The sequence below is a fragment of the Barbus barbus genome (assembly GCF_936440315.1).
Source record: "Barbus barbus genome assembly, chromosome: 14".
Taxonomy (NCBI): domain Eukaryota; kingdom Metazoa; phylum Chordata; class Actinopteri; order Cypriniformes; family Cyprinidae; genus Barbus; species Barbus barbus.
In genome coordinates, this window is record NC_136742.1 from 2,066,166 (window position 1) to 2,078,959 (window position 12,794).

Sequence of the window (12,794 nt, forward strand, 5' to 3'; positions counted from 1 at the left end):
ACATACAGTATTATACTGTGTCAGGTTCAACTATTAACTATTCAATGCTGTTAGTCAAATGTTTTTTTTCTTACAAACTTACAATTACAAACCATTTCTACTGTTATTTTACAGGATTATGAGTGCTTATGATTGTTAACCAAAAGATATGTTTAAATTATTATGTGCTTTATATGTTGGTTGTGATGGTGTGGATGAGATTAGGACACAGGTGTCTGTTTGTGTGTGTGTGTGTGTGTGTGTGTGTGTGTGTGTGTTTTGATGGCTTTCTTAATCATCTTGTCCCAAGGTGGGCTGAGATGTTCCGGTTACCAGGGAAACAGTAAATATTAATAAATATCAAGTGCTTCCTAGCTGTCATTCTCCCTCAACCATATTCACAACAGGACAGCATTAAGTGTGTAGGAGCAACGAAGAGAGACAAAGATAGAAAGAAAATGCTGACGCACAGAGCCAGAGACGCCCCTTGTTTGTTTTTAATAAGGGTTTCCTGCACATTCACAAACTCGTCTTAATCCTCAACACGTCCATGGAGACAAACAGCAGAATATGGCTGAAAGACCCTTTTCCAACGTGATGAAATCGACAAACAAATGAAACAAAGGTTGCAGTCCAAAAGTTAATCTTAGTTGCGGAGAGGAGTTTGGAATCCCTTAGCTCATTTATGGGAAAACGAGAGATTTTTTCTAAGTCAGTGAGTCGTGAGATTGTGTGTTGATGTGAGGGTAGTTTAGCCGCCCTGTGGGGTTCCTCACACACACGCATTTACCTAAATAAGCCTCTTAATACACACACAAATAAATCCTCAAAGACACTCACGCTTAAACACAACATTATTCAACAATTTTGTGTGCCAATTTCACCCTGCTTACTTAATAAATATCTCTGAAGCACTAATGACAAAAAATGTTTTCATAATCTTTCTTTGAGATGTAATAACTTTCTCCACCTCTGAAATGTCTGCTGCGTGGGTGAGAACAAACATTAACCAATAATAATATCGAAACCCATTTCTCACAATCCAATCTACATTAGATCCCACTGAATATTCTGTTTCACTTGAAAATATTAAGTTAAATTGTGAATGCCATTTGCTGACTTTGTAAGCTCAAAATACAGGTCTTGTTTTAATTAATTCAGCTGATTGATGTGGCTGAGCGTGATGTCCTTTCCCCTTTTGCTGTCCTATAGCTGACTCTGGTGCCAGAACAGACCGTTCTTCCTCTCGTGGACAAATCCAGTCGTCAGGAGATCACAGCAGGTGTGAGCTTTCAGCATCCTGACATCATCGCTAATGCTGAGGTGGTCCAGCAGCATCTGAGTGAGCCGTTATACTGGAGACTGCCAAAACAGTTCAAACGCTCAATGGTCAGTCTGTCAACATCCTTATACATTACACACACACACACACACATATATATATATATATATATATATAGCAATGTTTATTGCTAGAAAATAGATTTGTCCCAAATTGTGGTAACAGGGATTTTGAGGTCAGTCATGTTTTTTTAAAGCTTGTGAATGAAGTCTCTTCTGCTGACCAAGGCTACATTCATTTGATCACAAATGCAGTAAAAACATGAATATTGTGAAATATTATTACAATGTAAAAATTGTCTGTTGTCTGTGTGAATATGCTATAATGTAATGTATTTCTGCGATCAAAGCTGTATTTTCAGCATCATTTCTCCAGTCTTCAGTGTCACATGATCCTTCAGAAATCATTCTAATATACTGATTTTCTGCTCAAGAAACATTTCTGATTATTATCAATGTTAACAGTTGTGTCGCTGAATATTTTTAGTGGAAACTGTGATGTATTTTATTTTTTGAGGAATAGATAGTTAAAAAGTACATCATTTTTCAGCATTGCTAAATAAATAAATTTCTAAAAAAAAAAAACTGACGGCTTTTGAAACTTTTGAAAACAAATGTATAGTTCAATTGTTTCAGTCATATAAAATAATATTTTTTAATGTCAAGGCCAGCTAATGAATATTACACTCTCAGATAACAGCCTATGGTGGGAAGCTGAAGTATGCCATCTATTACGAGGCTCGTGATGAGACTCTCTTATGCACCTCTTACGAGCCACAGGTTATCATAAAGGGCGGCCCCAACAAGGACAAGGTCATGGTTTGCCACATGCCCGCGCTTCAGATTGGCCAGCTGACCCGTCACGAGATTGACATAACAGAGGTGAGCCAATCAGGGCTGAGAGTCAGCACTCAGCCCCTCCCACTTACTGAAACACACAACAGATCGCTTATACGAGAGTGATGACAGTGTTTGCATGTGCAGAAGTCATTTAATTGATCTCATTTACCACAGCATACACTAAAAAAATTGATGTTTTGCAGCATGAGTGGAAGCACAGTGATGACATGCCGATGTCTCGTGAGGATTTCATGGACGTGCTGTTTCATGTCGAATATATCCTAATAAAGGCCTCACACGGCAGCGTCATGAGACACAGCAGGTAACTGATCTCAAGCAAGGTCCTTCTCATAAAAGAAATATACAACTTTATCAATCAACTCTCAAATTACCAGGAAGAATCTTGGTTATAATAGTTAACTAAATCTAAATCTGAATAAAATATACAATAATTGATATTTATATATGTATATTATTTTTTTAACTAATACCCAAGGCAATTAGTTCAACTTGTACTAAAATATCTAAAATTAAAACAGAAATAAAAGTTATTAAAAACTTCATGGACTTAATATTACTAAAAATGGAAAAACAAACAATAGAATTAATACAACTTTAACTAAAATTAAAATTAAAATGGAAAATATTTAAAAAAAAATTATTATATTAATAAATTGATAAAATTCATTTAAAAACTATAACTCTACTAGTTTAAAAAGTTTTGGCTTATTTTGGCTCATGTATTTCTTGGATTGGTGTGCAGGATTTCTGAGATCACTTTGGAGGTGGCTGAGGTGGGGACGCCCTCACAGGACAGTGAAATCGCCCATCAGATTGAGAAATGTGATTGTCCTCTGGGCTATGCCGGTCTCTCCTGTGAGGTAATGGCTTTTGTGCACAATATTTGACATGGCAGAGCTGTTAAGTGCTGGAAGGTTGTGATAAGATGTGTAAAATGTTATAAATTTATTACCCAACTCTCTGTTGGTCAGATCTTATGTAGAGGACTGAAGCCTTTACAATCACACAGTGTATGTATTAAAACGAACCAATGGCTCCACAGCAAAGTGGTCGACCTCTGCCTTGCCAAAGTTCTCCCAGATTTTCTGATCCGTCTGTGGGTGGAGCATCCACTCCTCTGAGGGGACGTTGCTTTGAGATAGCATATTTGCTCCTCGGTTAAACACGCCGGGCACATGTTCAAGATTAAAGATTCAAGATTTTTATTTGTTCACATACACAATTATACAGAGTATAACCAGCAGTGAAATGTAGGTCAAGTCCGCTCCAAGGACAGTGCAATTATATAGAATACAAATATGAGAAAAAGAAAAGTAGAAAAAAATTAAAGAATAAAATAAAAGATACAAAAATATGAATGTAAATATAAATGTTGTTGACTTAAATAGAAATAAAGAGGAATGTGCAAAAAAAAAAATGTGCAAAAAAGTTGTACAGGGAATGTAAATTGCAGCAATATGAGGTAGAGAAAAATTATGAATAGCTTATTGATATGGTGATATTTACATGGAGTCAAGTGATGTTATGACACAGAGTTAGAGTTTAGGAGCCTGATGGCCTGGGGGAAGAAGCTCCTCCTAAGTCTCTCAGTTTTTGCCATCAGGCTACGGAAGCGCTTACCAGATGGAAGCAAAGTGAATAGTCGGTTACCAGGGTGATTAGAGTCCTTGATTATTTTGACAGCTCTATTTTTGCAGCGTTTGAGGTAGATGTCCTGCAGAGAGGGGAGAGCAGACCCTGAGATGCGCTCAGCTAAGCGCACAACTCTCTGTAGTGCTTTGCAGTCCTGATTGGAGCTGTTAGACAGACCAACATGTGGAGCACTGGATGAAACGCCCTTGAATGAGCTGCAGCGGTGCAGGTAATTTACACTGATTTACTCCACGCTTTAATAAAATTCATATGCTAATATTACATAGAAACTAAGTGTTTTATGATTGTTTTGGACTGCAAGAGCCTCTGTCCCTATACAGATCAGTTTTAAATATTCCCTGTCAGTATTTTAAATATGATGTTATGGTTAACGTTGCAGCTGCATTGATGTGTTTTGCCATTTGCTCGCGTTAAAGTTAATTTTAACTATACTACTGGATAGAGATACTGTAAGCTCATTGTTTTCACTGGATAAGCAATGCAACATTTGAAAATTAATTAAAGCTCTCTGAAAAAAGTAATGGAGTAAAATTACGTTATAATGTTTATCTCTGAGATGTAGTCTAGTCTATAAAGTTGCACAAAAACTCGGATACAAGCACATTGAATTCATACAGTACTGTCCTTGGTTATATTGCACCAAGTACATTGACATGTCAGAGACATGTCTGTGATGGGTGCACAAGCACATACATGTGCATATTACATAAAGGTACAGTACACTAAAATATGTGACTTTGGGTTTTTGAAAATATGGTTAACCTACGGTAGTCAATTTTGTTCATATCTTTGCTGATAATTATGCTTTTCCTGTTTGTGTCTCTTGAAAAGGTAATCAGTCCAGAAATTCTCAGAAAATAGAAGTGGAGGCTGAACCTGAAAATTGTGGATGGCAGTGATGTGAATGATGGAGCATCTACCCAGAAAAGGTTACATATTTTACTGAAACCAAAACTAACATCTGCAATATACTGTACATGTAAACAAATCAACTATCCTTTTTCATTTATTTTCTTCAGGCCAAAACGATGCCCTCATTAGTTATTATAAAACGTCTACTGTTTATTTCATTGATGCTAAATAGCAAACGAAATTGTAACCTTAATTGTGAACTGTCATTGAAAACTTGGGTTAATATAGTATAATTCTTCATGTCTCTAGAGGCATTTTATTTGCATGGGCATGTAGGCTGTGCTTTGTTGCTGTTCTGTCTTGTCCTTAAGAAGGTGGAGCTCAGATCAAGTGGTATCTGGGAATATTTTACAACTACAACTTATAATTATTACATAATTAGTATTATACAGTCTTTTAAATAATCTTTTAAATTTTAAATAAAAACTTTTAAAATCTTTTAAATAATTTTGTTTTAATACTCAATATACACTACTCACACAAAGTTATTTATGGAAAATGTAAAACGTTCACGCTACAGTGAAATTATATCATGAAAGTAGGGCATTTAAGTAGAAGCATGCAGTGGTAATTTCTTCATCTCAAACAAATGGTGGTGGCTATACCACAACAAACATATCAATGTCTCAATAACTTGTCATGTGTCCTTGAGCATCAATTACAGTTTGACAACGATGTCTCATGTTGTTCACAAGTCGACTTATTGTATGCTGAGGCATGGCATCCCACTCTTCTTGAAGGGCTGCCCTCAGGTCACTGAGGTTCTGGGGTGCAGGGGTTTGATCCTCTGCACGACGACTCAGCTGATCCCACAGGTTTTTTATGGAGAAACTGCAGTCCACTTGAGGTAAGTGAAGTGAAGTGAAGTGAAGTGACATTCAGCCAAGTATGGTGACACATACTCGGAATTCGTGCTCTGCATTTAACCCATCCAACGTGCACACACAGCAGTGAACACACACACACCATGAACACACACCCGGAGCAGTGGGCAGCCATTTTATGCTGCGGCGCCCGGGGAGCAGTTGGGGGTTCAGTGCCTTGCTCAAGGGCACCTCAGTCATGGTATTGAGGGTGGAGAGAGCGCTGGACATTCACTCCCCCCACCTACAATTCCTGCCGGCCGGAGACTCGAACCCGCAACCTTCGGATTACAAGTCCGACTCTCTAACCATTAGGCCACGACTTCCCACTGCTGGAGGTACCCCAGCCTCCAGCAGCCGTTCCCTGATGATGCAACCTCAATGAGCTGGGGCATTGCCATACAGAATACAGAACTGCCCTACACCTTGTGAATGGTAGTGTGACAAGCCAATACTACCTAAATAACATCATTAATCCAGTCATTGTGCCTCTGCATGAGCAACACAGGCCTGATTTCAACTTCATGGACGACAATGCCCCAGCTCATCGAGGTTGCATCATCAGGGAACGGCTGCTAGAGGCTGGGGTACCTCAAATGGAGTGGCCTGCACATTTTCTACACCTGAATCCCATAGAAAACCTTGTAGAAGAAGTCGTTGTGCAGAGGGTCGTAACCCTGCACCCCAGAACCTCAGTGACCTGAGGGCAGCCCTTCAAGAAGAGTGGGATGCCATGCCTCATGCCACATTTTTTGTTGTGGATACCCACCACTGTTTTTAGCTTTTGTTTCAATAAATTCTTTGAGATGAAAAAAATTACCACTCCATGCTTCTTCTTAAATGCCCTACTTTTATATAATATCACTGTAGCATGAACGTTTTACATTTTTCATAAATTTCGGCTGAAAGTCAAATATCCCTAACTTTTTGTGAGTAGTGTATTTCTCATATGTAGTTAACACTTTAAGACATAGGCACAGCTCTAATTTAAAAGCAAAATTAAACTGGTACAGTGTTGGATTGCAAGACTTAAACAGATTAAATGTATATATTTTAACACCATATTGACTAAAATCAAGTTTAGTTTACTGTACGACCCAACACTACCAATGTTAAAAAAATGTTTTTAAATGTTGAGCACTTCCTGAAATACATATAGGTTTCAGACAATTAGATTTTTAGTATTATACATTTAAGTGTAAATGTAATTCTGGGCCTAGTAAATCAATTTATTGTTATTACATTATAAAAAGCTAACTTTTACTAATTTCTTCCAGATGCAGTGATCCAGAAATTTCTTCACAGGGGGCCTCTTTGGGATGCAATAAACCAAAAACTACCCAAGCTGTGGGAATGCAAATCTGTAGACCTTTAGCTGAGCCACTACAATTGGTTGATGTTCTGTTTCTTATGCCTGTTCAGTGTTTTGATCAGTTATATATGTAAATGTTTCTTATTTTTTTTCTTTTTGATTGTGCAGCTCAATAAGATTTTAAGAGTTTAATTTGTTAAAGATTGTTCTAATTAAATAAAGACTTGAAATAGATGTTACTTTTTGTAGCTTATTGCACCATTTAACATTTTAGGCTTAAGGCATGAAATGTGCAATGCACTGCAACTTTATAGATGCATACAACCTGTATTAATAGATAATTTTAAAGATCAAAGATCACATATTAAAAGATCAAATATATGAAACCATATATTTCATAATTAAAAGATTGTCATATATAAGTGATACGTCACATATATGTAAATAATTTGTATGCATATATGTCCAATTTGTATATAACGCATAATTACAAAAGACATATATCTCACATATATTAATAATTATATACATTCCATATATGGCAATAAATGTATTATACATACATAAACATATATTTTTTGTATGGGGTAGACTTATATGTCAATATATGAAATTGTTCCATTTTCTAATATGATTCATATATGAATAGGGCATATATAAAACATGTATTGATTATATGGGTATTTCGTATATGCACATATATTACATTTCCGTATGGGTTTCCATACCTCACTGAGAAGCACTTTCTATGGTCCCTGAATAGAAAGTTTTCAGGATTGCTGGTGAGACCCTGAATTTCCTCAGCTGTCGCAGATGGTACAGTCTTTGCCTGGCTTTCTTAACCTGTGTTTGGATGTGTGTAGTCCAAGTCAGGTTCTCGAAGATGTTTACACCGAGGTACTTGAAGCTACTCACCCTCTCCACAGGGGTCCCACTGATCATAAGAGAAGTGTAGGGCTGCTGGTGTCTCTTCCTAAAGTCCACGATCAGCTCTTTAGTTTTGCTCACATTCAGAGAGAGACAGTTGTCCTGGCACCATGATGTGAGTCTCTCTACCTCGTCCAAGTATGCGGTCTCATCGTTGTTGGAGATGAGGCCCAGAACCACAATATCATCAGCGAATTTGATAATGGATGTGGAGCTGTGAGAGGACACGCAGTCATGCGTGTAGAGAGAGTAGAGCAGGGGACTCAGGATACAGCCCTGTGGGGCTCCTATGTTCAGAGTGATGGAGTTTGAGGTGAACTGGCCATCTTTCACCACTTGAGGTCTGCCGGTGAGGAAGTCTTGAATCCAGTCACAGAGTGAGGAGTTTAGGCCGAGGTCTGTGAGTTTAGAAGCCAGCTTGATGGGGACTATAGTGTTGAAAGCTGAGCTATAGTCAATGAATAGCAGCCTTACATAATTCCCATTGTTGCTGTCCAAGTGTGTGAGGGAAGAGTGGAGGACGTGAGAGATGGCATCGTCAGTAGATCTATTTGGGCGATAGGCAAAAGAAGAAGATGTTTAACTCGTCGGCCAGCAACGGATCTGCTCTCACCTCTGCGGAGGATTTGTTTCCGAAGGCACAGATGGTCCTCAGTCCCTGCCACATCCGTCGAGAGTCATTGAGCTGGAAATGAGACTCAATTCTCTCTCTGTAGCTGTGTTTAGCGGCTCTTACTGCACGTCGGAGAGCATAGCACGAGGCTTTGTACTCGTTCATATTCCCGGTCAGAAGAGCCTCGTTGGAAGCGGCAGTGCGTGTGTTAACCGCAGCACGGATTGTTCTGTCCACCCACGGTTTCTGATTGGAGAATGTCCTTACAGTTATTGTTTCTGTAGCTTGCTCGGTTAGCGTGTTTACAAAGCTTAATTCTATATCCGTGAACTTGCTGACGTCAGAAGAACTCGCCCGGAACATGTCCCAGTCGACGTCATCAAGAGACGCCTGCAGCATAGCCTCTAAGTGGGAGGACCAGCGCGTCACTACTCTCTGCACCGGAGGATCCTGAACGAGCCTTTGTTTGTACTCCAGTGTGCGGAAAATGGCGGTATGGTCCGATTTGCCAAAAGCCCGGTAGTGAGCGGGCTTTGTAGGCATTCCTGAACTGAGTGTAGCAATGATCAGTGTATTTGGTCCTCTAGTCGGACAGGATACATGTTGATGAAAGTTCTGCATGACCTGCCTGAGGCTAGCTTTGTTAAAGTCTCCCGCGATGATAAAGGCAGCGTCAGGATGTTTGTTAATGTAGCCGCTGAGCACATCGTGAAGTTTGGACAAAGCCAAGCCGGTGTCTGCCTGTGGTGGAATGTACACAGCAGTAACAATGATCGATGAAAACTCCCAGGGTGGCAAATAATGGAAAAATGTTCGAGATGAGGCGAGCAGGAACGCGACAGAATGGAGATATTCCTGGGATCACACCATTTCTTGTTAATCATGAAACACACACCTCCACCCCTGGATTTACTGGCCTCTGCTGTTCTGTCCGTCTGAAAAACAGAGAAGTTATCACTTGGCATAACAGCAGTGTCCGGGACCGAGGACAAAAGCCATGTTTCTGACAAACAAAGGATGTTACAGTCCCTAATGTCCCGTTGGAAACTAATCCTGGCTCTAAGATCGTCCATCTTATTCTCCATGGATTGGACATTTGCGAGCAGAATGCTCGGAAGAGGAGGACTGTGAGCCCTTTTCCTGAGTCTATCTCGAATTCCAGCGCGTTTCCCACGGCGTTTCTTGATCCTTCGCCTCGGGGGGTTATTGTTCATCTCTCCGTTCCGAAAAATCTCCAGAGGCCATGCTTGATTCCTGGATAAAGTGTCCTGGAACAGGTTAGTGTAGCGGTTTCCAATTTCCAAAAGTGTTTCTTTGTTATTGGTGATCAGTGCCGACGTGAAATGTGTAAAAAGAGAAAGTAAAAGTAAGTAAAAAAGTAAATAAAAACACAATCTTAGCGGAGCGACCTGGATGGCGTCCGAACTCAGCGGCGCCATCTTGAAAGATGGCGTGCTGCCCTCAATGTCCACCCTGATACGGATGCGTCCGTAATGCATCTGAAGGGGTCTCATGCGTAGCAGGCCCAACTGAAGTACTGGTGACGCAGAGGCCATGAGACCCAGCATCTTTTGAAACGCTTTGAGCTAGTGAGAGGCTTCAACTCTGAAGGAAGCCACGAGCTGCTGTATGGCCAGTACACGTTCTGGCACAACTACCGCCCTCATGTGGACTGAGTCGAAAACTGCTCCTGGAAACGAAGTTCATTGGCTGGGAGACAGAGAGCTCTTGGCTAAATTGATCCTTAGTCCCAGGCGCTCTAAGTGGCTGAGGAGGACAGACCTGTGGGCTATTAGCTCAGTCTCTGACTGGGCTAATATGAGCCAGTCATCTAGGTAATCCAGGATACGGACTCCCATCTGCCTCAGAGGGGAGAGAGCTACGTCCATGCACTTTGTAAAATTGCGAGGAGCCAGGGACAGCCCGAAGGGCAGGACTGTGTATTGATATGCCACTCCCTCGAAGGTGAATCTCAAGAATCATCTGTGATGGGGGGCTACCAGAGCATGAAAGTAAGCATCTTTCAGATCCAGAGAAAAGAACCAGTTCCCTTGGCATATATGTGAGAGGATCTGTTTTAGGGTTTTATTCTGAATGGCTGTTTGCTGAGGGCACGGTTCACACATCTGAGATCAAGGATGAGCCGGAGGCAGTCATCCTTTTTGGGGATGAGGAAGTAACGGCTGTAGAAGCCTGACTCGCTCTGAGCTGACGGAACCATCTCTACGGCTCCTTTCACCAGTAAATTCTTTACCTCGGCTCGCAGAACGTGAGTGTTCCTGTACCACGTTGAACCATGGGGGTCTTCGAGCGAACTGAAGTGAGTAACCTCGTTTTATAATCCCCAGAACCCAATGAGACACTCCGGGTATGGCCTGCCAGGCCTCGGCCTGTGTGGCAAAGGGTTGGATTAGCTCGGGTGGTGAGTTGCCGTGTGGGGACTCATGATAACAGGAAGAGGAAATTTGCTCTATTTTTGAAAATGTTTGTTTTTTTATTTTTCTCTCTATCACAGCGGCTGATTGTGAGGGCGCTTTTGGAATGAGCCTAGAATTCACAACAGTTTTCAGAACAAACATATTACCACTGGCCCCTGGAACCGAGCGGGGTGCTTGAGGGCACAACAGAGGGTGTTTCGGGGGTGGTCTGGTATTGACAAGACCTTGTGTCCTCCTCTTCCTGTCCAACAGATCAGGACGACGCTGGGGATCCAAGGTCAGCTTGGGCCGGGGTCCTTGGTGCTTGGGAAATGGATAGCGTCTGGCAGAGCGGGAGCACTGTCGGGGCTCAGGCTTCTGAGTAGGCTTCGCTGGCGGTGACGTAAGCTTCGCTGGCTGCTGTGCTGGAGCAGGCCTGGTGCGACTGGTGGCCGTTGCCGAGCTGGAGCGTTTAGGCAGGAAGCGTCGCATAGACTGGGACGACTTCTGTGCCGCAGTAAATCGCTCTGCAAATCCCTCGATGGCAGGTCCAAACAGCCCCGTAGGGGAGACCGCGAAGTCAAGGAAGGGGACTTTGTCAGCCTCCTTAATCTCTGTGAGGTTTAGCCATAAGTGGCGTTCCAGCACCACTAAGTTGGCCATTGACCTCCCAATGGCCTGTGCTATAGCCTTAGTAGCTCTTAAAGCCAGGTCTGTTGTGCTGCGCAGCTCTCTGAAGGCTGCGGGATCAGGTCCTGACTCGTCCATGGCTTGGAGGAGTTTGGCCTGAAAGACCTGGAGCATGGCCATTGAATGCAGAGCTGAGGCACCAGAGTAGACCACTCCAGTCCCAGCTCTTCAACTGCTTTAGAGAGGATGCGGAAAAGTTTGGCATCCATCCCTGGCTTGATGTCGCTGGGATCTGCAGACGATAAAGGGGCGGGGTCAGCAGTAGAGCCTGACATCTCCATGTCTGAGGCTATTAGAGACATGCTGTCATCTAATGGCTCGTCCTCCATTGCACCGAACAAGACCATGTCGCTCGCATCAGCCGAGGGACGCTGGTCTGTGTGCTCGAAGAGGACGGGAGAATCTTCTCTGCTTAGTAGAGGCGAGGCATGCGAGATCTGGGTCGGCGTGAGTTCACGCATGGCTGAGCACTTAGTCCCTTTGCCCCGCTGTTTTTTCCTCACAGGCCCCTGGGGAGGAAGAAAACGGGGGACGTGAGGGGCGGATTTGCTCTCTAAAAAGAAAGCGATCTGAGCGCACAGTAGAGAGACTCATGTTCACGCAGTGTGAACAGTCTATCTCGGTCAGAACGGCTTCTGTGTGGGGTTTACCCAGGCAGGAAACGCACTCTGAGTGGCCATCGCCATCATGCAGTGAGATCCTGCACGAAAAGCAATGACATTTGAAACTGCGCTGAACGCTGAAGGTGGCGGGAGGCGCAGGAAAGAAAAGGCAGCTTCTATCTGCAGCGAGGCATGTCAACGGCGAGTGCTCAAGTCCTGAGGATCAGCGAAGGGAATATCATCGTCACTGAAGGAGAATTGATCTGAGATCCTATGGCGAAATGCCCGCTTAGAAAGCCATATAGCCCCACCCATTCTAGTGGGCTCTGGTGGGCCTCATCGCCATAGGCTTGTGCAGCTCTGCTGCCGAGCCATTGGTTTGTTTTTTAACCACTGCATGAACCAATGGCCACACTGCATTTTGTCTACACTGCATGATTGTAAAGGCTTCAGTCCTCAGAGGAAAAGGAGTTTCCCCCATAAGCGTCTAGCGACGCAATACGAGTGAAATATCGAAAGGGAAACTAAGGACACACATTTATGTTTTATATTTATTACATAGTACGGCTGAGATTGAACTCAATCTGTTGTTCTTAACAGTACAAAAAGCCACTTTAAACTGAT

At 42.3% G+C, this 12,794-nt stretch overlaps 1 pseudogene across 1 annotated transcript in view; it reads left to right on the forward strand.

Moving 5' to 3' along the window:
- The window catches only part of LOC306879929 (laminin subunit alpha-2-like), a 225,482-nt pseudogene that overhangs the window by 122,579 nt on the left and 90,109 nt on the right, over window positions 1–12,794 (forward strand). The window contains exons 23-26 of the transcript in view: window positions 1,192–1,368; window positions 2,014–2,202; window positions 2,364–2,482; window positions 2,924–3,041. The product of the transcript in view is annotated as a laminin subunit alpha-2-like (transcript). The remainder of the gene's footprint in view (window positions 1–1,191; window positions 1,369–2,013; window positions 2,203–2,363; window positions 2,483–2,923; window positions 3,042–12,794) is intronic.